Source organism: Daphnia pulicaria, chromosome 6 (assembly GCF_021234035.1).
Source record: "Daphnia pulicaria isolate SC F1-1A chromosome 6, SC_F0-13Bv2, whole genome shotgun sequence".
Classification (NCBI taxonomy): Eukaryota; Metazoa; Arthropoda; class Branchiopoda; order Diplostraca; family Daphniidae; genus Daphnia; species Daphnia pulicaria.
The window spans coordinates 20951876-20978128 of NC_060918.1; the positions used below are offsets into that span (position 1 = coordinate 20951876).

At 36.5% G+C, this 26253-nt stretch overlaps 1 protein-coding gene and 3 long non-coding RNA genes across 11 annotated transcripts in view; 2 read left to right on the forward strand and 2 right to left on the reverse strand.

The window, feature by feature from the left end:
• Window positions 1-26253, reverse strand: part of LOC124344296 (protein lifeguard 1-like) — a 122443-nt gene that overhangs the window by 1706 nt on the left and 94484 nt on the right. For 2 of the 4 annotated variants that reach the window (XM_046797800.1, XM_046797797.1), the window contains exon 1: window positions 908-1019. The exons of the other annotated variants lie outside the window; for them this stretch is intronic. The gene's annotated coding sequence lies outside the window, so the exon portion shown is untranslated. Of the gene's footprint in view, window positions 1-907; window positions 1020-26253 lie in introns of those variants that run through there. 4 annotated transcript variants of the gene reach the window in all.
• On the forward strand, window positions 16261-17644 carry LOC124344305. Of its 4 annotated transcripts, none has more exons than XR_006919654.1 (6): window positions 16261-16462; window positions 16518-16606; window positions 16666-16771; window positions 16827-16933; window positions 16991-17455; window positions 17517-17644. It is a non-coding gene; the product is annotated as an uncharacterized LOC124344305 (long non-coding RNA). The 4 variants fall into 4 exon arrangements; XR_006919653.1 differs by having other exon boundaries at window positions 16261-16395; XR_006919655.1 differs by having other exon boundaries at window positions 16261-16384; window positions 16675-16771.
• Window positions 17703-18189, forward strand: LOC124344306. The gene is made up of 3 exons (XR_006919656.1): window positions 17703-17776; window positions 17840-17908; window positions 18104-18189. It is a non-coding gene; the product is annotated as an uncharacterized LOC124344306 (long non-coding RNA).
• On the reverse strand, window positions 19796-22884 carry LOC124344307. 2 transcript variants are annotated; one of them, XR_006919658.1, is made up of 6 exons: window positions 22548-22884; window positions 22411-22487; window positions 21044-21254; window positions 20502-20982; window positions 20380-20463; window positions 19796-20315 (listed from the first exon to the last, which is right to left on the reverse strand). It is a non-coding gene; the product is annotated as an uncharacterized LOC124344307 (long non-coding RNA). The 2 variants fall into 2 exon arrangements; XR_006919657.1 differs by lacking the exon at window positions 19796-20315 and having other exon boundaries at window positions 20379-20463.

Consider the following 26253-nt stretch of genomic DNA (forward strand, 5'->3'; position numbering starts at 1 on the left):
CAAATATTCTATGATAAAGGTGATTTCCAAATTATCATTCTAGTATTCACAGCATCACAGGATACATAGGGTAGGTCATGTAAATGGAATCAATATTAGGATATTGAATCATGGGTCCATGCTGTTGCACAACTGTAATAGCATAAAAGAATCTTAATTTTGAACTGCGATCCTTCTAGAAACCCCATTGACGTAAAGAAACTGAAAAAAAACCGCTAAATAGACATTAGCATGAGATAGTTGGATTTCTTGACAACTATCAAGTCTTCGCTTGGTTTCTAACAAGTAACAAGCCCGGCGCAGTTTTGTAGAGAATACGAAATTCGGTTATCTGGCACCTCAGGAAACTTGCCAATGGAAACTGATAGTTGATAGTTTGCCAAGTCTGGGTGTGCTGTGCGAATAGCCGTAAGCAGCGCACACTTATTGATTTTCCTTGGGTGGAATTCATGAATGGTGACGCCGATTCGTAGGCCGTACTACACCCTACTAGTTGTAATTTTTCACGAAGATTCGATTAAAATAAAATAAAAGGAAAAAATCAAATCCACTAGGAGTCCCTGAAATAGATCCCCCAATTTTTAAACCAGTAAGAATCTAACTTTGATTTCCTTTGGAAGTGCTAATCAATGTTTTAAAATTAAAAGTCCATTGCCAATGAAGTCACTATAATAGCCTTCAACACGCTTCAAAAACATTTACCGAAGTTAACATCTTGGGGGGAAAACTTTAATGGCATATTGAATCTTGGGTCCGTGTTATTGCACAACTAATGTACAACTCTACAAAGTAGCTTAAACTGCGATCCTACTTACAGCCGGAAATGGATAAATTTCTTGACAACAATGTGACTAAGTAAAGAAGAACAGCTAATAAATGGGTTATTAGTTGGCAACTTAGAACTTACTTCGAATTGAAAAATATCCCCAATTTTATCTTTTTTTAAAGAGGTGTTTGAGTGATGCGTCATACCAGCAACAGACTAAGAAGGAAAGACAAGACTACACTGTCTTCCTCTAGAGCTCGCCGCTAGTGGCGGGACGTATGATTCAGGCGAGATTTTTTATAACAATATTCGTATGTTGCCCTATGAACGCGATGGGGCCACTTAACTTCTCCATATGCAATACGCAGTTTTTTTTCTCCATCTAGCTCAAGCGCACCGAATTCATGGACCCCCCGTTTTTTCCCCATTCCGCTATGGGACCTAAAAATCGGAAAAATTCAGGCCAATTGAGTTTTCTACTCCGAATTCGCCGGTTTTTTCATAATTAAAATATTCTCTACCGTTCAGAAAATAAGTTACATTAAAGTTTGAGTTTTTTCAAATTTTGGCAATTTGGGGGGTTGGTCTTTGGTATTGCTTTTTGGGAAAAAGCGAACATACAAAAAAAACTAATTCTCCCAAAAGTTTGCTCGGTCATCCCTCAATACAAATCCAAAAGGAATTTACATTCCGGATTAGATTGGCCGAGTTATTAGTAGTGGTTATTATCTAGTGAAGCCCTCATTTGGCCAATTTTCCACCCAGTCTAGTCACCATTTTTTATCACTCTCCCTCGCGCTCCTGGCGGATGACAGCCGAAGCATCCGAGTTCTCTGCACCTCGGGCTTCAAAATACTGGCCACTAGACTATATGTAGGGGGCCTACAGCATGTCCTACGGTATAAAGTGAAGGCCAAGAACGTGTAGTTTCGGCCTGATAAGGAAGGGTCAGTATATATTTCGAGATCCGACGCTTGAGGAAAATAAACTTCATCTTTCGCTTTATCTAGGTTAGCCACTCACCATCTTAGATCCCTCTGCGCTTCGAGCGAGAGCAAGCACTTGCTTTTTAGATTCGAATTTAATCTTGTACCTTACTAAATGTCGAACCTTTGTAAACGACGGTAGTGCGCCTGTGCGTACGGGATTGCTGGAATTGCCCATGTAAAGTTTCCCATGATGGATGCTATCTCTCTCAGCGAAACGACCTTCGCTAAGAACTGCTTCACACATAGCCTTAACCGCTTCTATCTTGGCTATTGGCAATGCGAATGACAATCGATTAGAATCGATAACCGGCCCTAAATATTCTGGCCTTTGTGCTGGTTCCAGTACAGATTTCTCCAAATTAATAATAAAACCCAGGCGCAGTAGCAACTCGATCATAAATTCAAGGTCTGCTAACATGCGCTTTCTAGACGTATTTAAAATTAAATGTTGTCCAAATATAGACGTGGATCGGATTCTGAGTTGCATGTATTTGCAATATTCAACTGTGTTTTTCCCTCTCGGGCCTTATGTAGAGAACCTTACGTCCAGTTTTGGGGCTTCACAGAAAATTCTTTGTCTAGAAAATCTAGCAGCGTTTTCTATGAAATGGTTTTGGAATATTCCGTCAAAACCCCTTTCGTCATCCAACTCGAAAGCACATCTCTCACCTCCTGAGGTACTATTAACGGTGCTGGATCCGCATTGCTACTTGGCTCTGGAGTCCTCTCATTCGACGGACCCGGCTTGGGTGACACGGACTTGACTGTCGACGCACGATTTGATTTGGTGGCCAGTGGTGGTACCGTTGATTTTTCGGACTTACTGTTGCTTGGCCACCATTGGCGCTTGTAGAATTTTTGCAGTCTATGCTGATCGTCTAAATCGTCCATAACAAAATCGTCTAATCCTTCCTCATTTTACGGCTCTTCTTTGTCAACGAAACTATCTTCGGTCCCTTGTTACAGGTTGCTAGGTCTCTCTGATTTCTCCCGTCGGGGAGCGACATCATTGTATTGACTTCTACCTCCCTGTTTGGCTATTGAATCCACCCGACGCTGGTCTTAGATTGGCCTACCTCCGTTTCTCGAATTTCTACTGGTCCCTTGCGAATGGAAATCCCGTTGATCAAACCCGTAATCTGGCCCTATTCTACCAAAACCTTGCGCGTAGTAAACCTGGACCGTTACAGCTGGGTAAAGCGCTTGATCCCGATAAAAATCACTCGGAGCAGAACGCAAGGATGGCTTTTCTCTCTCTTGAAAACGCGACTCATAACAGTCACCCCGTGTACCCACTCGTTCAACAAGGTCCCTTTCCTGCTGCTGTCTCTCTAAGTTATGCGATCCGTTGTGCGATCCGGGTCAAACCAAAAGTCTCTATACCTGCCACTAAACCAGACATATTTACGCTGTTAGAGCTAAAATATGTCTGAGGATATGGGGCGTTGTCCGGCCTAAGACGAGTACGATGTTTTTTCTTAAAACAGCTCAAATATATGTGTCTACACCCTTAGGGCTTACCGAAATGTTTTTTTTAATCGATTTTTTTTCCATTTCGCAGCACAATTCCATTGTTATCTCTTTGATCGCAAAATTTTAGTATCGTACCCTGGATGATGCAAATAGGATATGCAGATGCAACGTGAACAAAATCTTTGAATTCAGGATCACTAATTCCAACACACCTAGTCTGCGTAGTGAAATCTTGTAAAATGGCGTTTGCCTCGGCGATAGTAGAAAACGTTTGTGGATTGTGGTTTTCCACAATTCACCCGATCACAAAATTTCCCAATCATGTACTTCGTCACAGAAGAGTTAATAAAGTCGATGGTGGCAGACTTGAGAATGGTGGGACATCCACCGACAACTGTTGCTTCCACTAGATGTACAGTACCTTGCAGAAAAAGCTGACAGATTTGTCAGCGTTGTCAGGTGACAAAAGTGTCAGGTTTCCTTGCAAGATACTGTAGTTTGTGACTAGGTAGATCACAAAGAATGTTTCGGTCGATTGCCCTGTGGTCGCTTGTCTCCGTGACACAGCTGGAAAAATTGGTTTGTTAGACAAAGGTAGATTTTAGACGTCGATGTTGAAATGTTGATGGGAAGCAGTATCAGTCAAGTGACAAGTTGGAGTTCGTGTTATGTTCGTGATAAAGTACCAGGTACAACATTCGCGGTCACGGCCCAGTTGTCTAAACCTGTGAGTAACCATGATGGTAACCTCAACTTCATTCGTGTTTTATTCATTTATGATTTAACCCCTTCTTTTTTTATTTTGGGGATGAATCTGGAAGAGATGAGGGCTCACTGTTACACCTCCATAATTGCAAATTCAGGATTTCAAACCTGCAAGTAATCGTGATAGTATAACCTCTTATCAGTATCATTTTATTTATCTATCATTGAAACCATGTTTTTAGTATTCTACAGCCTGGGGAGTGGATGCTGTAGTCGGGATAGAGCAAAATCACGGATTTGCTGTGATGAGTACTCTGCATTACATAGCTATGATTGCCAACTTGCAGCAAATAATCAGAATGGTAACCTCAACTTCAATCTTGTTTGATTCTTTTGCTATGCACTGTTAAGAAATGGTCTCGTATTTGGGTACACGATATTAACGAAAAATGTTACTGGGTCTCTAAAATCGGTAGGAACTCCGTTAATCGATACCTAATACCTTTTTCGGTAGTTATAACCTTCGATTTTAAATAGCATATCTGCGACTACTAGCTGCCGTCATCTGTTAAGCATTTCCCTGCCACTTTTTATTTATATTGCTCATCTTACATACATTTGTTGAAATGAGATTTCATGACTGATTTTATGACGACACAACATATTCACACGTACAACTTTGAGGATTTCATGGAACAAAACAGTAAGAAAGATCAGTTTTAGTTATGATATACCTCTTCCCAAATAAGACTTTTGGTTTTATGAACCCGGGGACATGTAATGAGAAAGATCGGAATTCAATTATGTGGGATAGAGGGACAATGGCGTGAAAAAAATCTTTTCTTTCCTTGACTTCATACGCCTGAAAATGAGGATCATATTGATTTACCCTAAGTATACTCTACAAACAAAAAGAATTTTGCTATCGTGTCCCACAATATCAATTATTAGGTTCACACTGTCTAATGTTTTCTTCATGACATCTCGAACAAGAGAATTAGCTCCATCCATCACTGATTGTAACTGCACTTGATTTAACTTATTGTCTCCTAGCATGTTGAGAACAAATTCTGCAGCAGCTACTTGTGGAACATCATCTTGCTCACATTTCTCCAAGTTATTGTCAACATCAGGTATTGGAGCATAACAAATATCATCGCTACCATCTGAGTCTGCTTTTGAAATGTTTAAAAATGGATAATAATTTCTTTGAAAAAAGATATGTTAAATGAAGAAAAGTTATACCGGCATTTGTAATTGCTGCAGTAAGGGATGTAACTTCTTCTTTAAAAAACTCTGGGTGATATCTATGTAGATGGCTATTTAGATTTTCCGGAGTTTTGAACGCCTCAACATGAAAACATTCTTTAGAAAAAATACAAGAACTTGTGAAATCAGGGTCCGACTTATGAAAAACACGATAATGACGAAGTAGCTTTTTCCCTGAAGAAGTTTTGAAATCACAATTCTGCACTTGACAATTATTGTCATCAAGTGGGGAAAACGGCGTTTGAAATTTAGTTATATTTGCCATTTTTAACGAAATCGAGAAAATTGCCAAACGTTAATTCACAATAACGTATGACATTAATGCAAACGTAAAACAGGCACCTCTGATGTCAGTTTTCTAACTATGGTCGTATGGTGCCACTAATTCTTTTTTCACAACTATTGAAAAAAAATGAAAAAAATTTAAATGTTATGTAATGAAAAATAATGAGTGTAATTCTAATTACAAAATATTAAATGCCTTCAAATTTCTATTTCAATATAACTTAGAACCTGACAACCGTATAAACATTCCACGAATAGTGAAAAGGAAAATGGCGATTGATTCTCTCAACGTGGATACGTGGTAAAACTTCACTTATCTTACATTGGAAATTGCAAGGTATTTTTAATCAAATCACTTTTGTTATTTGATAACCAAACAATAATTATTTCTACAAATTGCCACAATAGAAAAATGAATGAAACTGAAAAAAAAACTGTTTGGTACAAGTAGTTTATCCAGATGAAAGTACAAAGGATTACGAGTTGACGTTTAAGTCTGTAGCACATGGTAAGGGGGACATCCTCACGATACAAAAGGAACTTTGCTCTAAATCACAAGAAATTAGAAATTTCCTATCAAAAGGAGGGTTGTGTGAATTCTTAAAAGAAAGTGTCGCTTTGTTCCCTGGTCGTTGGACGCACGTGGGGGAAATTCCCCGATTAAGCACAAAACTGTGCTAAGATGTGCCTTAGCTAAGAGAAAAAAGTTAAGTTTCGATGATGATAAGGAAATAGAAAAAGAATTGCAAACGAAAGACTCAAGAATCAGCAGCAAGTCCAAGACAGTAAATGTTGATAACTATTCTTGCCACGACAAAGAACAACTATCTGGTAATGGCCTTTCTATATGTTAGAAGTTACACATATTTTTTTGGGGGGGCAGATGGGAATGCATCTCCAGACTTAATGCCTAGTAAAAAAGGGAAAAGACTTAAAGTTTCAACTACCAAGTCACCGAACAAAACACAATCCACTTCTCGTCACCAATCTTCTGGGTCTGTTAATATGACTGACAGCAATGATGATGATTTTGAAATACTGCAGTGTAAGTTTTACAGTTATATCTGTCTAGTTTTGGAATCAATAGTCTATACTTGGCTTTTTAGGTCCTGATATTTACTTTGGAAATGAAAAAGTAAAAATTACGAAGTTTCCTTCAATGTCTAACCAAGCTGTTTCACAACAGCCATCTTGTTCAACTCATGTTCATGACAACGATGAAGAACCAAGACCTTGTAAAACTTTCTTCCTTTTTAAAATTACTTTGTCAATGCAGCACACATAACTGAATACTTTATTTCTAATGGACATTTAGGTAACATCACCCACAAAGGTTTTCCGGCCACAACTTTTCCGGCCCCAAAATTTTGGCTGGAGTGGGGCCGGAAAGATCATCATTTTTTTATCTTTCCGGCTCCAACTTTTCCGGCCCACTCAAACAATTGTTAAAAAAAATTGTTGTCAGCAATCCTTGTATTGAAAAAAACACAAATCAAATCAAATGTGAAAATGAAACAATAAAAGAAATGCAATTCTGTGGTGAAGGATAGTCAAAAAAACAATTACAGTATACATACAACAGTATTGGAAACAAAACAATATAATTATTCATGTCCATAAATTTCGGCACATTTTTTTAACAGTAAAAAAGCCCCCATTTTTTTATTGTTGTATCCATCCCAATATGAGAAAACTTTATCTTGTAGTTTTGAATATGCAGTTCTCTGTCTACGCTGTAGGGTACCCTGACAAACTAAAGTAACATGAAGTGGCAACAAACGGGATTCATAATACAAGTGTTCTACTAGCTTATAAAAATTTGGATGTGCAACACGAATTTTTTGGTTTAATCTGTTGTGCCAACCTTCTGCGTCATTATTAGTACGAACTGCTTTCATGAATACCGACCACGTCTTCGGTTGCCATTTGGCAGATAAAGGCGAGATCCAGGTGCGATAAATATATTGACAAAGCGTGATAACTTTCCCTACTGCTGATTGCTTTAGTTTGTTGAATACCCTAACGATTTTTCGAGCTGGTATAAAAGGGAGACACATAAGCCTTCTACATATTTTCCTTGTTTCCGAACATTTTTTGCGATAAGCTGGACCCAATCCAATATCAACTAGCTTTCGCCAAACCGCTTGGCTCCAATGAAAATAGCATCCACTCATTTTAACACGACCATTAAAAGATTGTCGGACAGCCAACCAAATGGCCTGCTCAAAGTCGCTAACAAACTCCTCAACATTTGGCTCAACGGGGAGCAAATTGAGAAGAGTGTCAAGAACTGCCGTGTAATCTTTTGCTCTTTTGGAAGACATGAGAGCAAAGAATAAAAGAACCTGTTTGACCGAATCACCTTTACGTATAAAAGCATGGAGAGAAAAAAGCTAGAAGTTGATAAGGTTTTCAAAATAAAATAATTAAGATAATATTACCTCAGAATCAAGGATTAGTGAAAGGGCATCTGACATTCTTATGCAAACACTGCACTTATATAAAAACACTTCCTTTTCTTTTCGTATTCGAAAATATTCCATTTGAGTCAATCCTAATGAGAAGAATTAACTAAGTTTTCTAAAAGCACAAGAATAAATTTTATTTTGTTCCTTTAATTACCAGAAATACAAAGACGATGCATCAATGTCTTACACACAAAACAAGGCACTTTTTTGTGCCCTACCAATAAAAACTGTAGTGCATATAGCACATCTTTCATCCATTTTTTAGATCGTCAAAGCGTGACAGACAAGACAAAACTAAAATGTAGCCTTTTTATTTGGGGGTAAGGCAATCGTCATGAAATATTTCCCGCCGAGCTGAGATTTTTTATCGTCGTTTCTTCAGGGGGTATGGTCGCCCAAAGCAAATTAAATTCGCGCCATCAGTCAACTTTTTGTATCGTCGTTTTGAATCCTCCCTTCAGGAGGTATGGTCTCCCCAAAGCCATCTGTCACCTTTTTTTTGTGGGCCGGAAAAGTTGTGGCCGGTATGGCAACTTTTTTTTACCATTCCGGCCCCACTCCAGCCAAAATTTTGGGGCCGGAAAAGTTGGGGCCGGAAAAAGTGGGGCCGGATTGACTGGCATTCACCCACAAAACAAGCAGTGGAAAAGATAACAGAGATAGCAAGTCGTCATCAGTTTCTCTTAAACCATCAGTGCGAATCGATTTAAAAAAATGGAAATTGCCTACTAATTATGGAGTGGTAATCAACGATATCTTGGCGAAACAGGGAACTCTAAGTGAACCACATCTTTCTGCTATCTGTCGTCTTGTTGTCGACTCATTAGAAGAACTTTCATTAAGTCCATGCGGGGAATCCTTAAGAATAGTGGTTCATCATATGTTCGAGAAATACCCTTCCACACAGATTGATTCAAAAGACAGAGTATCTTCATCGGTATTATATACATTTTGTTTAATTCGAATTATTGTATGTATTACAAATATTTTTTTTCTAGAGAGCCATTGTTGCCAATCTTCAAAGGATTCTATCACGACGTAGATTGGCAGCCGGTCAACCACAAAATACCAATGGAGGGAGACCAAAAGTTGCAAATTGTGTTTCCAATTTGGATCCAGGTGTACATTCCAAAGGAAGAAATAATGAAGATGTTGGTAAGATATAATGATTTTAAATTAAACTGTTTTAAAGAATTCATTTAAATTATACATTTACTTTACAGATGATACCATCGACACTGTGTCTTACAAAGCCAATTACGAAAAACTAATCGAACTCTATCAACAAAACGGAACACAAGTAGCGATGAAGTCTCTTTTTCAACAAACATTTAAAGGTCGCCGGTTCGAGATCACCAAAGGTCATTTGACTTCTATTACTGACATATTGAAACTTCGATGTCCAGTGTTGAACCAACAAAACTTTGTAAGAGTATATATAAATTTTCTATATATTTCTTCACTCTAGTAAAATGGACACATTTTCATTTGTAGCTGTTCGCCGAACTTGATCTAATTCTTGCTCAGAAGTATAATTCTGCAGCAGTGAAAAAAATACTTAATTATTATCAATCCTCTATTGAAAAAAAAATTTCGGTAATTAAGCTTATAGGTTACCTACTTCTAAGTTTATAATTGTCGTAATAGTAATATACTTTTCATGGTAAAATGTAGAAAGTGAAAGTTGTGCCGTGCTTGAACTTCTGCCCGTTCTGACACCAGGAAGTAAACAAGCCATGAAATGGGGAAATTATTTGTTTGATTTACACGAGGTTAGTTGTAATCAGTGCAATAACTGAGCTATACATTAATAGCTACATTAATTATATTTCTTTATTTATTCAGGACACAGCTAACATGTCTGATGTTATTAGGAAGCAGAAGAAAGAGACCCCCTTTATTTTAAAAATTGGGGAAACCAGCTTCACTATCATTGTTGATTCTACACTGCCATTAATCGAGTCTGTGTGCAGAACCGAAGCTTTACTACAATTAATTGCAGTGTATTATGTTTTTGATATACAGTGGTGCAAAAAGGTATTGCCTACCTTACGATTTATAAGAACTGTTGTCATGAAACTGGAAGACGATGTACCCACACAAAACATATCCCTTGCTTTGTTTGTTCGTCAATTTAAAGAAATGTACAATTCCATGTATGGGGAATAGTTGTTCTATTTTCCTGATTACATTGGTCTTTTCTTTTATCAATAAACATTTGAACTGAACGTTAATTGTTAAATTTATTTATTTTCTATTAATTACAATCTGAAACCGATGAAGTGTAGGGAAATAGTGGACAATTATAGTTCTTATTAATCATTGTTTATCGTTGGTTATTCCTCTCGATTTCCGAGACGGAAAACACGTCTCGGTTATCGTAGATTATAATATACGTTTCTAGTTGCCCGGTTTCCGAGGACTGTATGTCTCGAAAAACGTGAGGTATTATTAACAGTGTGATTAAAATCATTTTCTAGTTTCTAGGGGGAATCATTATAGAAAAGATAGAGCCGAAACACGGATTAGCTTTGCCTAATGGGGACTCACCACTAGACAGCAGCCACAATTACTGGTTGAGGATTGCAAAACCAGTGGATAAAATGGTAATGGATAAAGGTGAGTTTTAAATTACTCACCATTACTCACAAGGAGTAATTGTGACTAATTCGTGTACACCTATTTAACTTTTATTGAAAGAATTTTTTGAATTCAATAGATTTGAAAAGATGAAATGGCATGGTGTGCTAACATCTGATAAGAAAACCTGAAGTGATCATGGATGACAACTGAGAAGTTTTATCAGGGATTTTTGAATTCCCTTGGTACTCCTTGCAATGCATTTAGAGGCAAATATGTGTGGTAGGCTCGTCATAACAGGCAAGGATCGGCATGTATTTAAATCATGTGCAATGGTTTAATCTCTTCCATTTCAGATTATTCTCGATGCTAACACCTATTTGACTTCAAATGTAGGTGAGTTGCCGTTTCCTTCGTTCTATGCAGCTCTTCTTCAATGATTTTTTATTCTGGAAAGGATTCCGGATCGAAGACATTTGTGCAATTTTATTACCCGCCTCTGTATCTGCTGGAAAGCCAGACACCGGACGAAAAATCTCTGTGCGTGATAACTATCAGTTACGAAAACTCGAGCGGGAAACTGGGCGGAAGACTCGAAACCTTTTAAATTCAAATTCAGTTACGCGTAACTAACTATTGATATTAAATTTTTTTTTAAAGAAGTTGGGAATATTGATAAGATGGATATCATTGAGTGCTAGGCCCTAATTGTGCATTTCACAAATACTACTACTTCTGTAGACTATAGCTAATAGTTTAATAAACATTCACCGAATCTATTTTAAGGTATGCAACGAAAATATTTCATAATACAGCAGTCTCTTATGCTATCTCAGAGTTTTTATTTCTATTCAAAGTAGATAAAAAAGAGAGTTTAGACAAAATTTCAGACAAGATTTGATTGCAGATTATACAATTAGACTGAAAAATTGCAGAAGTCGTTTTACAGTTAGCTTTAAAAACAGAAGGCCATATTTTGTTCTCAGGCTCCGTTCTGTTCTTCGATCTATCTCAAAATATATTTCCGGGACCTCAACTGAGTCGGCAACAATTGATGGGACGTCTTTAATATATTGCTCGAATTCAATATCCTGACACAAAATGTTTTAAAGAAATAATTCACAAATTGTATTTTTATGGCAAACTCTAACCTGTAAAAGCTCGGTAAATCTTGTGTTTTCCGCTTCGAAGAAAATTTTCGAAGTAAAGATGTCAGCCCTCGAATAAACATTCGAATTGGGGACATTGATAACGGTGCAGTGTGAATACCATGAACATTCCAGGCGTCGACGAATTTTTGATGTGTTGTTGGATGATTGGAAGAAAGACGAGATGGAGGCAATACAGATCAAGTTCTGAAACCTATCAAGGATGCGCTTTTGTTCCGTTTCCCTGTAAAAACATAAGCTTTAATTTATTTATTTCGAAATTTGAAATATTATTAAGGGGTATTACGTAAAAATTTCGTAAAATACTGATGTGCACGAATTCCACACGTACGTCTCCCCACAAACGCTCGATACGCTGGTTGTGGACCGATCGACCAGTCATGAAGCTACCACGGTACAACCCACGTTTCACTAGCATAAACTGGCCCCTAAGAACATTCTCTCCACCGTGATCAGCCCCAAAACAAAATAGTTGAAACTTAAATTTTGGGGTAATTTTGAAGAAACTTAGGGTAGACCAGGGCATTTTTGGACAAAATCGTAGTTTGCCCAATTTATATCAAATTACGCTGTCTTGTACATCAAAACTTATGTATATAATACAATAATTCGATAGCCCATTTTCCCGTATATTTAAATCTTTTTTCAAAACTAAACTTAGTTTTGAAGTTATTTTAACAAGCGATCTCCCACTCAACCGGACCGAGAAATACCCCCGTTTTCCGGAATTTGTTTTCGAATCGTAATCCGGAAAAGGAATCTAAAAATCCGGACTAGATCTATTCGGCTCAGAATCGCAAGCTGTTTTTTATGGAATAAAGTCCGGATTTTTATCTTGTTTCGTTCCCGAGATAATTGGAATTGAAAATTTGACCATTGATGTACGGACTTCGCGTGAATGACCAGCTTTTCTTACATGTTAAGGTTATATGATCCCCATCAAAATGGAACACAGATAAGGGGGCCCGTACTGAATACTCTCTTCTTCTCAATCTCCGATTCACCTGTCTTGAACAAAAAATGAGATTCATGGCCTCACGGACCCTCACCCATTGAACACGATGTCCCATGGCCAAAAGTCTATTTACGACCATTTTTACTTCAAGCCGTGGATTCTCGGAGCAAATTTGATAAATCAGTATGAATCAGAGTATGAAGAGCATCCGCAGATATCAAACTGTAGAACCTCCTTACAGTAATCTGCCGTCTGCCCATATATCTCCGAAGACTCCTAGAAGTCATGTTCATTTCCTCAGCAATTTTCCGCAGCAGGAACCCAAGATCTAAATAAATGGGCTTTAACGACTTAAAATATTTTAATTCTTCGCTTAAATATACTTAAATATCTGGTGATTTTGATCTCCAAATTCATTTCGATATTCACCAGTTCAACAGCAGCAAAAAAACACTAATCTCGAAGAAAGGTTAAAATATAATGAACATTTTGCTGGGGCTCATGTTTTCCAACGGTCTATCCGTTGATGACTCCTAGGCTGGGTAGATATTTTTATACCTTAAATTGACGAATAATTGTCCGTGTATTCTTTGCTGAAATGATGACCTAAAAATTATGGAAGGCAACAGAAGGTCAAGTAGCAGATGCGAACTACTAGGTTTGCAATTTGAAGCTGGGCTACCGCTGCCATCACCTACTTTAATGAAGGTCTTATCTTGCCACTTATATGACCTTGCCTCTTCAACCTTGAGTTCGATAATACTTTCAAAGGATCGCCGACTTAGTAGGGTGTTACAGGGCACAAAAATGTTAAGTTTTCACGACCTCCCCTTGTAGGTGTTCCTCGATATAAATATTGACAACAAAATTGGAACCATCAGTCGCTGTTCGTTTTTTATTCAGTCAACATGTCCGGCATTGTTGGTTTCATAAGCACATGCGCTGTTTGTAAGACTACGTAAGACTAGCTATGATGTTAACGGTCGCCCACCAAAATTTCTCAATTGCCATTATAGATTTTGTCTTGAATGCTGCATGTTGAGCCAAGTTTTTTTTTTTTTTTTTTTTGGGTTTGGTTTGCTTGTTTATTTTTTTTTACATGTTTTGGTTTATATGTGATTTCATGGTCAGACCTGTGGTGACGCATATTGCTTATCTTAAATGTTTACTGCCATTGTTTTTTAAGAATATGTTCGATGATGTCTTTCAACAAATCAAGTGCCCTCTCTGCTAACTGGATACTCCATCACCAAACGGTCGACTTAGTTTGGATGAAAATCTCAAAAGCGACCATGATTTCATAGCCCTTTTAATAAACATCCAGCAATTCTCTGTCGCTCAGCCGTCAACTTCAAGGGGAAGCCGCTCACATACCGCCCCAACTCGAGAGGCAACGACGGAAAATCGGAAAGCAGCAAGAGTCATCAAGCTCAGCAATCCAGACTATTTCAAGAAAGGTTAAAGCACTAAAAGTTAAGGATAACGATAGGAAGAAGAAGAAGAAGACATTCAGCAAATCCAGTAAATATCGAGATTCATGTGATTCATCAAGTAGCGATTCTTCCGTCGATTCGTCTGAGGAGGAAATGCCCAAGAACAAAAGGAAGGTCACTAGAAATTTTCCCCAGTTAAGTCCGAAATGGATGAATTGATGAGAAAGTCGAAATTGGCGTTGATGGAAGTGAAGAAAGATATGTTCCTAATTATTTTCCTTTTTTTGGTGCATTCCGTAATTTTTCGCATTGAATTATATTATATTTGTGTTTGAATTTTAACATTGAATGCTTATTATAATTATAGGAAAAAAAGAAGAGAAGAAATTATTTTTTTCTAACGATCTGTTTTTGGTGGCTGATTCGGGCGTCAAAGTAATTCCACCGACCGTGGATCATGATAGTCTAGGTCTTCGATGCGATGTAACATTTAAAAGCAACGGCTCTTCAAAACATGTTTTAAGAGTTTTTAAAAAGTAAGTTATGATTAGTTTACGTGCAATTTTACATGACTGTAATCTGTTAATTTGAAGGACGTTCCCCGCTTAGAGAAAGTCAAGCGATTCTACATTTGTACGAAATCACCAGGACTTAGTCGGAACTTAACTGTTCAGTACTACATCACTTCGACAGCTCCCGTTTGAAAGGTTTTGATGATTTATATATTAGTTTATTATACATTTTTTTCATTTTACTAAAAGCCAACATTTGTTTCCCATTTCCAGAGATTGTCGGGACAACTGATTGTATCAGTCTCGATCAAGACATCCACAGCTTTCAGTCTGAAGACGAAGGGGTAGAATGCGACTTCTCCCAATCAAGCGTCCCGATTCGCCAGTGGGCTAATCAAATCAAACACTGCAATGAAGAAACCAAGAAGTCCAAAAAGAGAAGAACCTACTAAAGCTGTAAAGCATTTCCTATTATTCCAGATTTGTGTTTGCGTGTGAGAAAAATTCATTAATTCTTTTATTCCAACTTGGAAACATTCAACTAAGATGTCAAGTCTAATTGTATGTGAAATCAAATCTTTTCTGAACTATTGTCTTAAGTTACAATCGCTCTTTTGTACCTACTTTGAATGGAAATAGGAAATCCCTCTTGGAAGCCAAGAGGGAATAATTTTCCCCGCTTTTAGATTAACACTGCCAAAATCTTCCGGGCAGAAGATGAGAAGGAGTGTGAAATAATCTTAATGTGATTTCTTTTGATTCACTCAATTGAACTGAAAGTGAATGAACCTACTTTAAAGACACTTGATGTAAGCTTTCCATATTCCCCAACTTTATACACTTTTTAATGAGTAAAATATCAATACAGAATTTTTCCAAATTGTTCTACTATTTAGGAAATAGAATTTAAGGATATTGCAACTTTTTTTTATCTAAAGAAAAGGTCGGAGAAATCACAATGGGAAAAGTTTTTTATAAATCTGCTTTTTAAATTCATAGACATTTAAAGTTCCCTGTTTATATTAATTCCTTAAATTAATTTGATGTTGAAGAATAAACTGGCTCACTTCTTTGCAATTTGATGATTTATTCTTGCTAGGCAGCTTCGCGTTCTGTATTTGCTTTCTTAATAATATCAGCTTTTAAGAGTTAAGATAACTTAAACAAGAATCAAATATTAAGTTCAAAGAAACGAATCGCCATGCTTAAAAATAACTTTGCGCGAATTAGAATCTTACACACTCATTTCATTGGGTGCTACTTACCTGGTAGCACTCCCTTAAGTAGCACTAAGTAGCTTTTTTTTTCGCATCCTAAAGAGTAGCGTCCTCTACGTATTAGGTAGAGGATCTACTTTATAGTAGTACACTGCTACTATTGAACTACTTTGTGCTGAAAGTAGCACTTCACTACTATACAATTAGTGAAATGCTACCAAAATCACAGTAGCGGTCGCAACGATCATACCAGTCAGGTGTTACCAGAGTTGTTATAAAAATTCAGCTAAATATACAATTCTTTATTTCCATTGCACGCGTCTCTATACTATTATTAAAACATTTTAAACAAAATTTTAAAGTGTGTATCGCAATTCGCAATTCAAATAAAAAATGTGGCAACGATAAAAATTGTGTTGTCAGCAGATATGACAGATCACAGATGACGTTTTTCAATTTTACGATGGCGTTTGTGGTTACATTCAATGGATCAGTTTTTCATGTTTTATTTGTGATTTTGCCTTTCGTTATAATTGGTTGAGTAGCCGTCAAGTCCATATTTGGTAAGCAACAGGTCTTAAATATTTGTTTGGCACGTTAAATTGATCTGGATCCCTTACTTGTAAAAGCTTGTTGAAATTGTATCCTAATTGGTCTTCAAACTTATTTACCATATTCACTACCTTTTTGTTTCAGAACATGGATATCTTTTACTCCCGTAATATCTTACAAAAACTAAGTTTTTAGAAGAAGATTTGACTTGGCTATCTACAACACACTCCAAGGTATATACAAATTGGTTAGACGATAGTTACTCAGTTGTTCATTTGTGTTTATTTTATAGATCATTGAGATCATATCACCACTGTTAGACAGAACAGCTTCAGCTTACCAATTCTCCAAGTTTTTAGAAGAAGGATTTGACTTGGCTATCAACAACACACTCCAAGGTATAAAAATTTTAGACGATAGTTATCCAGTTACTCATTTGTGTTTATTTTATAGATCATTGAGATCATATCACCACTGTTACATGGAACAGCTTCAGCTTACCAATTCTCCAAGTTTTTAGAAGAAGGATTTGACTTGGCTAGTCAACAACACACTCCAAGGTATAAAAATTGTTTAGACGATAGTTACTCAGTTACTCATTTGTGTTTATTTAATAGATCATTGATATCATATCATCACTGTTACATGGAACACCTTTAGCTGTTGTAAAGATGCTGCCAGCTATCCAGCTAACGTTGGTCTCAATCGATCATCAACATAAACTAGTTATCTCTGCCAACATCAGTGTTCTTGTTTGTACAAAACACACTCAGGCATGCCTTAGTGCATTTTTAGTGCCTCTACAATAACTCATTGCAATTTTAATGTGGTGATTTTATACCTTTTTAATTAAGTTCATTTGTACTTAAATAGGAGTTTTTATTTTATTTATTATTTTGTTATTTCATATTTTCATGACATGGCAACGTCATGAAAATTTGCACATTTCAAACATATCGGCAACGTTTAGAGCGTCAAAGTCTCAAAGACGCTCATCACTTCACGAGAGCATTTCTCTCGTGGTGAAACCGTGAAATAGTGTTTCATTAATGTGAAATCAGCAGCCATCAAGTCGATATTCGGTAAGCAGTCTTATCTGATTCTGTGCTTGTTACTTAAATTTAGCTTTTGTTTCCCTCGTAGAAATTGCCCGTCACATAAAAGTTCCCAACTCTTCATCTATGCGATGGACATCACTCAGTGGAGAAATTCTGAAGTTAGGCAAGATTTGGAAGCAGAAGTCTTTGAGTTGGATATCTGCGAAACTTTGTGTGAGTCTTTAATTTACTCGTAGGGAGTCTTTCAATAAAGCTGCTGTATTTTTCTAATTTCAAGTACGCTCAGAGAATCTCAATCCAACATGTTCAAGTTAAGCTGAGACTGTGAACACCAATGCTGAAAAAGTGAGTCTTTAATTTACTCGTAGTGAGTCTTTCAATTAAACTGCTATATTTCTATAATTTCAGGTACACTCAGAGAATCTCAATCCAATATGTTTAAGTCAAGTTGAGACTGTGAACACCAATGCTGAAAAAGTGAGTTTTTAATTTACTCGTAGTGAGTCTTTCAATTAAACTGCTATATTTCTATAATTTCAGGTACACTCAGAGAATCGCAATCCAATATGTTTAAGTCAAGCTGAGACTGTGAATACCAATGCTGAAAAAGTGAGTTTTTAATTTACTCGTAGTGAGTCTTTCAATTAAACTGCTATATTTCTATAATTTCAGGTACACTCAGAGAATCTCAATCCAATATGTTTAAGTCAAGCTGAGACTGCGAACACCAATGCTGACAAAGTGAGTCTGATGGAACTTGGCAACGAAATTAAGACGCAGTGCAATGACGGTAATATTTTAATTCGTCTTACAGCATGCGATATTTACTCATTGTGTGTTTTTTTTTATAGAATTCCTGGCTTCAATTCTGAAAGTAATGAAATTGCTTCCGGAGATCCGTAGAGTGAAGTGTCGTTCAGTCCATGCAAAATCGAATCTATTTATTCAGTTTGTGGAAGAAAACACGGAAATAGAAGTTTACGTTAACAAACGGACCGAGGCGGAAAAGGCAGCCAACAAACAGCCGTTTCTTCTATGCACCGGTTCACTTGCACAACCATTGAATTTTTATTGGATCTCGTGCCATTAGGGCAAATTTCTAGTATTGCTTTTAAAGTTCTTTGTTGTTCTGTTTTTGTGTTGTGCTGTGTTTTGTGCTGACTTTGTATCCCGTCTCGAGTCCATCCAGCCTCTTTGAATTTTGTTTTATCCCTTGACTTTAATCTATTCAAATATGAAGTTTATTATCGTTACATTTAGTTAGTATGTCTCAACTCTGAAGCCAATACATTTGAATTTCTCATTTATATTGTTTTGTATATACTTCTTAAGATTAGTAAAGAATAGAGCAAGCGTGTGAAGGGGTATATGCGGTATTCTATATAGGGAAAAGGGCTAGATCCGCTAGTAGTGCTCGCAACGTACAGCAGTATAAGGCTATAGTAGCGCTCGCAACGTACGACCAAGTAGACACTCTACTATGACATTTAGTTGTGCCCCCTTCTTTCTAAGAAGCGTTTCTCAACTTATAAGTTGAACTTTCCATTTCGCATCTTATAAGTAGCGCTAAGTAGCACTCATTTGAATGAGAGTGTATCGATTCATACCTATTTGTTGTTATAGATCAGATGCATAGAATATGAGACTCGCACATGATTGTGGTGTATCATTGTCTACCCGTCAGGGGATCGCCTTGATGTCATGACACATAAACACATGAACAATACATCTCTTACCGGAGGGGTTTGTTTTCAATAAGAGTCACTTTATTTAGAGGCAGGGTCTGCGTGTATTTACCATCCTCACACGAGTTAACAAGCATAGCTATGGTACAAGAGACAGAACTAGATGGAGAGGATAGCAGATGACGGCGCTTGTCAGATAGACAGCGTTGCCAGATAGCACATAGTGGATGGAGGAGAGAAAAAGGCATTGCGCATTAATGCGCAATATCCTACATTTATTTGGTGATTATTGTTTTGAAGTTCATTGTACAAAAAAAGTTTACCTTAAATTGAAAATAGAACAACAATGATGTCAGTTCAATAGTACCTCCCTCTACAATCATTTTGGCGAATAAATAAACACAAATTAGAAAAATAAGTTTGAGACTGTTATGTTGAAATTTCAAATTAAATAAGTTTATTTTGCCTTAACAGTTAAGTTGATCATAATCAGAGTTTCGAGAAAAGGTCGACACACTGAGTTCCCATATAAGATATAAGAATGTATACCACTATATACCAAATACCATACCCATATACCATATGACACCACCAGGTGGCGCTACGCTACACTTTGCTCCGTAACGTTGCGTTAGTGGCAGTGTGAAAGCACCTTTAGAATGAATCGGAAGAAATTTACTAGGTTCAATTGAGTTCTTCCATAAACTACACTCGCTAACCTAATATGACAAAAATGGGTGTAAAAAATTCAGAGAGCTCTTACTTCATTAGAAAACAGAATTATATCTATCAAGGTAGTCAATTAAGTTGCACTAAAGTCCAGTCCAGCGTGATAGGGATCCAAATTATTCAAGTTACAAAACTGGTTTAAAGATTTTGAACGCATGGTTTTCAACCTGTTTATCCTTGTTCAATAAATTTTGACACATCCTACAATCTTTGCACAAAAAAACCTTTCACACGAACTCAGATCGCCACAAGCATTTCCAGCAGCAGAGTGAAATTGACAGAAGATAACAGATGAAAATAAACATCTGCAGTCCTACTGCTTAAATTACACCAAAAGCCTGGGTTTTGCGCGAGTTGTGCATGACCCACACAAAACACAACGCATTTTAGTTAAGCAAGGCTCACGGCATACTCTTAAATTTTTCTTGAGGAAATTTTGCTGCAAAAGCGTCTTATTTCGAATTTTTCCCCTGGAAGAAAATTAAGAAACTTTAAAAATAACGGATTAAAATTTAAAAACGTTAAAGTTTTTACGTTAAACTACAGGTAGCTGCTTTTAGACCCATTTGGTCATGAAGTCATCCTTTTCGCCGTATAGATCGTTGTCATTCCTGCCATCTAGATTTTAAAGGATAAATATTATTAACAACTTATACAATGGTTTCTTATCAGGATACGAGTGGCAGCTTCAGCTGCTTCTTCCGCTTTCTTTTTCTCCACCTTCTTCTGTATCTTCTTCTGCATTTTCTTCTCCTTTTTCTTCTTCAAAAATGCAAACCTTTGCTCTTGATTGATCATTTTGGCACTGACGATTGGACGATCAGCTACAGCTGCCAATGGTAAATGCGACGCGGTTTCCAAAACCAGATCTGGATCTTTCCGTGTAATTTTGACGGGTGGTAGGTAATCAGCGTACGTCTCAGAAACTTCCGCGTTCTCTTCGACTTTTTCGTTATGTCTTTTCTGTGGTTTATGATACCGCACATGCTGTGGTTGTTGGAAGTTTTAAAGGTGCCTAGGCCTCATATTACCAGATGCCATTGGACGAACTGCGGCATTCAATGGCTATTGATTAGCGCTCTTCTGCATTTGAGACTGCATCACGCAACACGCAACTCCAGCTCTTGTAACAGTGTTCTGCAAAACGAAAAATCATTTTGATAATACAAGTTTTAGACTAAAATAGTTTCTTTCTTACCGGTAGAGCATTTTGACTTCAAGCATAGCCTCTGTTGCTCAATATGCAGCAATTTTTGAAATTTCTGGAAGTTTAGCGGGTGTTGAAGCTGCTGAGGCCTTGACTGACCAGATGCCATTGGTTAAATTCCAGTATAACACACTTGTTGATTCGTACTGTTCTGCATTTTCATCTGCACCAAGAGACCTCCAGCTCTACCTTTAACAATTCTCTGCAAATCCTATCAAAGAGAATATTTCACTTACTATGCAAATACAAGACAAAAACAATGTTTTGTATAGGGGAGAACGGGGTCATGATGGATACAGGTCATATTGGACAAATGTAATAATTCCCTCAGTTCAGAAGAGAAAATTTAATTTTTTTAATTTTTCATGTAGAATTTAGTGCTTTACATCACGTATAAAATTTTTTATTGAGATCGCGTGATTATTTTGGATACTATCGCAAAATAAAAATAATAGGGGAGTTTGATGTAATTTTTTTTTTCCATTTCAATAGCTATAAAATAACATAAAAACGTGATACCTTAATAAACAAATTAAAGATATAACTAGAGTTTTCATTCCTTTATGTTTATCGTAAAAATTACATTTTAATGTCAAGTACATTAAAAGATTTCAAAATACAAAAAAGTGTAGGGTTGGGTCAAATTGGACAGCAGTTTTTGGGGTGTATTTGGACAACGCTAACTATAGCAGTGGGAGGGGCTTAGTAGCCTGAGGGCCCGAATTCCCGTAAAATGTCCAATCTACCCCGCTCTTTACAGAAACACTCATAACTCTGGGTCATTCCGCTGAAATCGAATTAATTTTGGCGCTCGACATCACCGATTTTTTTAATTTTTTTACAGTGTGTTCATTGTGTTTGTTTAAAATTTTCTGTTAAGGGAAACATTTTTCCTGTTTACCGAATGGGAGATAAAAAATCCCAAAGTTTTGGTTTTTTAATTTAAAAAATTGATTTTTTTCGTTAAAAATCAATTTGTTCCAATACCGTTTGTGCTACAGATTTAAAAAACAGAGGAAAGATAGAGAATTTATTTCTCTTTTTAATCATTTATTTGGAATTCAAATTAAATTTACAAAAGTAAGGATATTGGGGTTGGAGTCCTTTTTTTTAATGTTTAAACCCCAATATCATTACTTTCTTTTGGTACAAAAAATTGACTTCGTAAAAACCGTTACAACTCCTTTATTTTCAAACGGAAAAATTAATAAAAAATAGGGTAGGTAGACAAGAGGATACTTTACAATGCATGTAAAAAATATTTCAAAAAAATAAATACAAAAAGAAATATTTGAAAAATAAAATAATAAATAATAAAAAATAAAAATGTTGTACAAGATGACCCCGTTCTCCCCTACCTGCACAGCATTAGCACTCAGCTGAATTTGCACCATGGGATCTACTCATCTGCAACTCCAGCACTATTACCATGGCTCTGAAAATTCAAAATGAAATTTTATTTTATTTGCAAGTTAAAGACAAAAACAATATCTACCTGTACTACATTTGCCTTCAGTGTAGATTCAACTCCATGTAGGGGCAACTCTGCTATTATGTGAGCCCATTGAGCAAACAAGCCTCTTCGGATGATCCAAATTTTCTGTTGTGTAACATTTGCTGTTTGTTGTTTAATACAAGCTTCAGGTTCGAAATGACGAGTATCAGCAGATACATGAATGAATTTGTAATCTGGTTGGCTGGCAGTTTGTGCTTTTAGTGCTGGAACCAACGGGCTGAGAGACACTAAGTTATTACCCAAAGGAGCACTGTGAGATGGAAATAAAAGTAATGCCAGGTTCATAAGTTCCAGTATTTGGCAAAGCTTGAAGATAAAACCTTCCACCATGTGGAACTTGAGCAAAATCAGTGTTAGCCTGTATTCATCATCATTTTCAGCAGATAAAACTTTGATATCGTCTTTCATATTTGTTTTCGACTGAAATAATGTTTTTTTCCTTTTCTGATTCACCACCAGCTGCACCTTGTGCACTAGCCATCTGCATGAAAGCGAACAATGAGCATCGAACATTAACTTTTAGATATTAAACACGATTCTTAAATATTTGAATAACTATGTCATTTTAATCATTCATCAATGTGCAAAAAATAGTTTGGCTGAACAGTTCTTCTATTTTTAAAATTACTTTTAAATCCAGTCACAAAACACTTGCCACTTTTCTAAATGACATATTTCAAACAATTCATCGGAATTTTCAAACTGAATAACCAAATACCATGAGTGCAAATATGCTGGTAATCTCGTAAGAAAAATTAAAAATGTTTGATCTTGACTACTTCTCAAGGATGTCTACAAGCAACGTCCATAGAACTATTGATCAAATTTGAATCAGAGCGAATCACTGAATCGTGAATCAAAAATATTATTAGGGAAGGGATGAAACAATATGGGTGATCCAGGGGGCGTGCGAGGGACTGAACTGAAACCACTTCTCACCATCTAATTTATTTAGATTAATTGCAAATTTTTTGCGATTAGTTGGATCCTGGTTGGATCAGAGCCATTTAAGGTTTGATCAGAGACACGGAATTGCTTATTCTCCCCCCACGTTTTTCTGAAACAAAGGGGTTTAGTAGGTACTGGGGGGAGAGTAAGAAATTCCGTAGACCCGGCAGCAGTGCATGGCTATCATAAACGGAGATCTGAACGAAATCAATTTTGAGGGTGGGAATGGAAAGAATATTAATTGTTTTAAAAAATCGTGACTCGTGACTCGTGACGGGTGCCATAGAAGAAACGCAGATCTTTTTTTAAGACCGTTTGCGTTTCTCTAGCATTTCCCAGTGAGCCACAATTTGAACCTAAAGTGAGCCCATTTACATATGGGCCTCACTACTGTCCGGATACTTTTAGGTTCGACAAAAACCTACCCTTCCCATTATTTTAAAATTCTAAAAAAAATTAGGATTGTTCCTGGCACCCGAGAGAACCTACAGAAAAATTTTCATTCAAATCGAATAAAAATTTGACTACTTTTTCGCCTTGCGAAAACAGCGCTTTCCCAAAAGGTTCTCTCGGGTGTCCGGATACTTTGTGTGCCTACTGTATACTGAATGGATCCGTCCGAAAACGAAGAATCAACGATTGGGTCGGAAAAGTCAGAACTGTCTCTAGAGTCTAGATACTTTTGTAAGTCATTCCGCCGAATTTCGAATTTTTTCGTCGCAAAAAAAATTTGATTTGCTTCATTTTTTTATCGCGTGTTCTTCATAACATGAAGAAACATTATATCAAAGGATTTTTTATCATGAACGGGAAGCCTTTAATTAAATGTTAAAGTTTTGCGTTTTTTTACAAATTTTATCGCGTTTTTTTTTCATTTACATTACTGCGCAGGTCATTTAAATTACTGCGCAGGTCATTTAAATTTATTTTAAAATTACGAAAAAATAACGATAAAAAGAGAATTGTTTTCTCTTTCTAATGATGTATTTGTAACTGAAAAAGATTTTGTCTTAATGGAGCAATCTCAGTTCAAATATACGTATTTTGTAAATAGTCAGCTGAAAAAATCTGGTCTTTCGGATTGAACCCAAATTTGTACCAGTTATAGGTGGTAGTATGATGAACATCTGGTAAAAGAATAAAACTTGTTCCGCAATCTGGTCAAGAGTTATGAATTTTTAAATTTCGTTTTTATTCCCTATGCCTTTTATGCACGTGCTCCCTTTCCCCGCGGAATGGGAGTGTATTTTAATTTTAATGTATGTTAATGTCGGACTTTGAAAAAATGGTATTCGTTATCACTTATCAGGCAAATCAAAAAATTGTTGATAAAAAAATCAAAAATCAAAAATCGAAATCAAAATAAATTTTTTTTTATTTGCCTGATACTATTTACAAATACTCGAGAATGTCGTTAACGAATACTTTTTTTCAAATCCCAACATTAAAATACACTCTGGTAATCGGCTAATCGCACGTAATATTTTTTAATTTTTTTTACTATAGTAAATCCTATTGAACTTTTAATTTTTACCATATCACAGAAAAACGCTTATAACTCAAAAACAAAAAATAATGCACATCCAAATTTGTGATATGTTTTTGAAGACATACTAAGCTATACAATGTGTAATTTTCACGAACCAAAAAGTGTCAACACCTTTTCTGTGAATTTTCAAAAAAGAGTGATTTTGACACTTTTTAAATTTTATGGAATTTTTTAAATTTTTTCTACTTAAGTTAGAACTACCATCTTTTGTATACTTAAACTAGTTATATCTTACTATATTATGATCGAATAAAAAATGGAAAAACTTGTGACGTCATCCCTAGCGCATAGTTCAAAGTAGAGTAGTTTTAGCGTTCGGAAATATCGATGGTGCTGCCACCTGGGTCTTCAGATTTCGACGCGATTTTTTTCTAAAATTAAGTTGTTATTCCCTTAACACATTCTGATCAATAGTTTCTCCTTAATTTTAGTTTAAAATACAAAAATTGTAATTTAATGAATACGGTATCAACAGGGTAGGCCTACGAAAAATATAAATCGATGCCACGCCCACCCATCCCCTTATTTTTCAAAACCCTTCGACAAAAAGTCTTATTTTGACCTATATTTAAGATTTATCATAAAAAAAAATAATTCGAGAATATGACCGCGGCAAGGTTTTGTCGTTTTGGCTTGGAATGTCCCATGATGTCTAGCTCAGGCCGGAAATCTGCATAAAGGAAAAGGTTGATACATGGTGCGGAAACAAACTGCCATGCATGATGACAGGGGGCTTTCATGCCAAATGCTAGTCAGGAACTAACATTTCACAAACTTGGAACAAGTATAATCTTCTATTTAAACTCCTAATATCATTCAATTCATATTCTTGGTTTTATTTACCGCTGCTTTTACTTTTTTGAAATGACCACATTTTTGAAATTTTATTTGTCCTGCTAGCTATTTTTCGTGCAGCCACGCTTCCAAAATAGTGATCTTAATACCGTTATCTTTGGGATCTAAAAACTTCGTCTCTTTATAAAGACCTTTTCGAACTTGTAGCTAATTTATTGTAAAGTTGTAAACGAAAACGAAATGCAGATGAAAGTAATATTCTAATTATAGTCATTCGCTTTTAACCCTGCTTTCATCCTCAGGCTCTAGCGGGCGCCTTAACCGGACCGTGGCCGTAAGAGTCGTCCGTTGCTTCGCGGTGCTGGTGACATCCAAATCAGCATCTCGTCGCCC